Source organism: Ascidiella aspersa, chromosome 7 (genome assembly GCF_963924565.1).
Source record: "Ascidiella aspersa chromosome 7, kaAscAspe10.2, whole genome shotgun sequence".
NCBI classification, from domain to species: Eukaryota; Metazoa; Chordata; class Ascidiacea; order Phlebobranchia; family Ascidiidae; genus Ascidiella; species Ascidiella aspersa.
The window spans coordinates 14,539,226-14,543,997 of record NC_139453.1 but is presented as its reverse complement, the minus strand read 5'-3'; the positions used below and the strand labels follow the sequence as shown (position 1 = coordinate 14,543,997).

The following is a 4,772-nucleotide window of genomic DNA, read 5'->3' as shown; positions in this document are numbered from 1 at the left end:
TGTGGTAAAAAATCTTTGTGCAAAACAGTTACTAAGCCTGACAGTGATTTGTCGGTACGGAATCGAATGTGGCATTCTTTTAAAATTCTGTTTTGCCTTTCCACACCATTATTAGTTTGTATGAGAACTTTCAAATTGTCAGCTCGATTAAGCCATACCATACCCATCGCTAACAAAAAACATTGCAATATATTGTTACAACTTGCTTTGTATATTTAATTTTTACTACTAACCTCTTTCTGCCTCAGCCATTCATTGTCAAAATACTTCTGAAGCTTTGTATTTTTCTTCCATACATTGTTCGCTCTAAAATTTTCAATAGACCTAACATAGGCAGCCTCGCTTTCGGAATTGGCTACATCTCTAGCAAGGCCTAGCACTATGTCTCTGTTATCTCCAACATTGTTATCAGCTCTTTTAACCCATCGCTCCCACGCCTGCTCTCGATGAAAGTCACAAATCAAAACCCGGCAGTCTGGATAAGCAAAAATTTTTAAATACTTTACCTTAAATTAGATGCACATTTTTATTAAGACTAGATGACTAACTTTAGCCTGGACCAATCAACTGTAACAAACTGTTAAAACTACCTGTAAAAACATTTTCAATGGCATTAATTTCAGCATCACACTTGTCTGTCATAAAGAAGGATGGTTTCCATTGTGGACACCATTTTTTGATAACGCCTCGTGCTTCTTCTATGTCAGACTGTCTCTCATTTTGTAGGATAAAGCTGCCAACCACCTGGTATCCAACATTAGTTTTTACACAGAGAAAAAACAATGGCAAAGCATATCTAGATGTTTTGTATGTTGCATCCAAAAGACATATATTTTGTCCATAACGCAGAAGAAGTCTTCTTTGCCAAGCCATTTGATGCACAAATAACAACATTTGTTGACCAGAAATTACCGGAACAGTTTCGTCATTAACTAATTCTGGTTTTGTAGAAGTGCTGGCAATGTAAGGGCGAAATAAAAAATTATCTTGTGGATCAGCTTCTTGCTTCCATTCGTTCACTAACATTTCCACATAGACTGGTCTATTTTTGAAAGTTTTCTCTTTTTAAAAGCACTGTAATAGCTATTCCCTCATCTACCATCTGGCTTATTTTCAAAATGATTCTTTTATCAACTGTTTGAAGGAATCCAGCTGCCTGAATATGTTCAATATAAAAAAACTTTTTTAACTTGAAATACACTGGACTCGTCAGAAATTAGTGCAGTTCTAAGCAAATAGGTCCACGGCAATTAGTGCATGAAAAGCATCAAAAAGTCTAACTTTTGGGCCTTGGAGAATGTACTAATTTGACTTCAAATGTGCATAACAGATTAAGTTTAATAATACTGTATTGTTAATCCTATCTCACATTTTTTGTCAATTTTTCGTGAATATTTTCAATTCTATCTAAGCCAGGAGACCTGAAAGTCCAATTAGTGCATTGAAAAGACCTCAAGGTCTAAAAGTCAAGACTTTTCAGCCATTGGATGCCCTAATTGTCACAGACCTTTTTGCTTAGAACTGCACTAAAGTCGGACTGGTCGGGTGTTACGTAACTCTAAATAACCCACATTTACATGTGAACTTTATTTTAGCGTCCAGGATGTAAAACATTTTAACATATAGGAACAAGAGTAAACATGTTGTTGTTACTTCTATATTTTAATTAGAGTAAAGGTAAAGAAAAATGACCAAGCATAAAAGGCTAAGAAGCTCTTGTGGTCTACATTATTTTCATAGCCAACAAATGATATTCTGTAACATATTTATACCTCTCCTAAAACATGTCCAGAATGGTCTTGACTTGTGGGAAACCATATACCCTATTCTGATAACTTGACAGACGAATTGGAAAGCTTCAGTTGAGTTACATTTTTGTCTTGCTGTGGAGGAATCATGATAATGAAAAATAGTACTTACACTACAGGGTTTATAGCAAGTGTAATTTAGTCTAGAGGCGAGTACATAATGAGCAGGGGTCGGCCACCCCTTACATGCACGCCACTTGTGTTATGCGAGATATTTTTTTTCAGGGCACGCCGATTGATTTAACATGCATGTTATATCAACTTAAGAGACTTCAGTTCCGTAATTTGCAGCATTGTGACATAACTTAGAGTTTATGGACAACTTTGGACAAACTAAACATAGAAAATTGTTTGGCTAGCGAGTTGTGGATAATTTGACACTATTTATAAACTGGCACACTGAGTACGAAAGGTTGCCGACCCCTGCTGTAGTAAATAAAAGTGACCAACCTTATATTCTGGAAGCAATTTTATCTCCTTTATAATGATTTTGGCTTTGCAATTCATTTTTTTGGAAACTTGAATAAGTAGCTGCTTCTTTGTTGGTTGTGGGTGATCTAACAGCTGTGGTTTTTATTATTTTTTAAAAATGTTTTTAAAACTGTGTGAAATATCACCATCACTTACATGCTGGGGAATCTTATTTCGGCGTCTCTCATTTTTTGCCTTATTATAATCTTTTCCATGCTGGCATATTAAAGTTTTTTGCTTCACAACAATGTATGGAGTGACTTTATCCTCTTTCCACTCCACACAACTTTTGGCAATATCTGATTGCCCAGTAAATAAAATAAATCAAAACAAATTAATTTGGTGCTGGTCTAGAATCCTACCACATTTTCGTCTGGGAGTTTATGTTGCTAACAATATTTGGGTTAGGGTGTGGCTTCGGTGGGTCAAGTATTATTAATAAATTAATCCCAACATATTTACCTATTTCTTCCAATTTCAACTTATACAACTTGTTTTTATACTGTTAAAATACATATGGTAGGATTCTAGACGAGCGCCAACCAATTATAAAACTTTCATGGTCCTTCAAATAAGCAATAATACTTACCAAAGGAACGGCTGTTATAAAAAATAAATTTTGACAAAGTTGATATTTCAAAATCTTCAACAGCCTGCTCAGCTGAATCATAGGAAGCAAACCACTTAATACAAACATAGTAGTTAAAGTTACCTAAAACTTTATACAGTGGGTGGGTGCTCTAGTTACCTGACAAGGATTTATTTTCTGGCAATCCACATTTGTTCTTTTGACTTTAATAAAAATCTGCAAAGTAAAAGTTAAATTTTGGGGTTCATGGAAACTACTCTTTGTAATATAAGAACCACCTGTAAAATTATTTTACAATATTATATCAACAAGAAATATACTTTAGAGCAGCGGTTACTAACCTTCAACGTATGTTTAACCTTTATAATTTACCCCAAAATATAAAATGTTTCTCATTAATAAAAACGAAATTAACAAATTACACCAGTTAAACTTAATGCGATGGCTGCCCTTGTTTTTCGGCAACGACAAATGAAGTAACTAAGAGACAAGGATGTTGCCAATAAACTAATAAAAAGTATAAACAATGGCGAAGCATCACATTACCGACACTAGACGATAAAGAATAAATAGGTTCTCTAGCTCAGAATTAGCAGTTAATCTTGACTAGGAAAGTCTACAGGCTATCAATACCACAGCTGGCACAATTTTTCTGTCCCTTCAACTAATGTGGATAATTTAATTAATAGATTATTTACCCCCTAAAACGAAGATTTACTTCAGGTTGAGAAAGGCTGCTTTAGAGGTAAAGTGATTTTTAAAACCAAGTACCTGTGTCTCTGGGTTTGACGACAACCTTTCTTGCATCAGCATTTGTCGCGGAGTGGGTACACACATTCGACATTTGCGATATTCTCTGGGCTCAAAGAAATTCATCAAACATGAAAACATTTTAATATTCTTAAAATTCGTATTTGAAAGAGTGTGTGCTTTCGTCGTTTTCAGGTCAAAAAAGTGGTAAACGCGGTAAAAGTAACGTAACGCATGAGTGGATACAAGATCACGTGAAAAAAATTGATTGGGTCACTATTGCCACCCTCTTATTTTGTGTAAAACTCTGTTTCAATAACGGGACTTCCCCCATGCTCTAAAGTTCAATTTCTATGTTTTTTTTTTATATCTAAAGCATTCTATGGTGTAGGTCTATCCTTGTAAATAGTGGTGTTGTCCGGTAGTAGTGTACCTATTTCTCCTCTCCATGTTTTTCATTCCCGCCACTCTCCTTATTTTTACTTTTCTCTATTTTATAATAACATGTGCATCTGACCATACATACACCCCACAAATAGAAAAAAAACACCGGCAATTGGCCGAAGAGGCATTAAAGAAATGATGATGCCAGTCATACCCAAACCATCCCCAGATAGGCCTCCCCTCCCCTCCCATAATGGATTCCGTAATTCGGTTCTTTCAACGCTGAGACAGGCGTTTTTATCACAACCTTTAGAGGTTTTTTCGCTTTTGTGACCTACCCTGGTAGAGGGTGAGACAGAAACCGCAGCAACAAACAGTTGCTGAGGCGCCAGGCAGGCCTTGTAGGGCTTTGTAGGCTTTTTTGTGTACTTTTCTAGATTACGTCGCCTTTCATATGTGGTTTTCAAAACTGTAATGTAGGCTCAAAAATTAAATTTTTTCTTGTTTGTGGTTAACAATCGTAATTTTGCGCTCTTTTCCGTAAACTGTATATATTTTGTGCTTTGTTCTATGTTCGTTAGTGACATCTAGTGTCAAAACCACCGCCTTGCGGTCAAACTATTTGTGTATCTCGCCCTGTTTTTTCGCCTAAGTCCTGTCGGTGACGTCACAGAGACGTCCCCCTCCGGACTTAGAACTTTTGTCGCCCTGCCGTTTTTGCTTCTACAGCGAAGTTCCCGGCAAATTTTCAAGCTCTCGAGCGCCCCCTA

The 4,772-nt window shown here is 36.2% G+C and overlaps 1 pseudogene; it reads right to left on the bottom strand.

The window, feature by feature from the left end:
* Positions 1-215: 215 nt before the first annotated feature.
* On the bottom strand, positions 216-3,705 carry LOC146137978 (uncharacterized; annotated as a pseudogene).
* Positions 3,706-4,772: the final 1,067 nt, after the last annotated feature.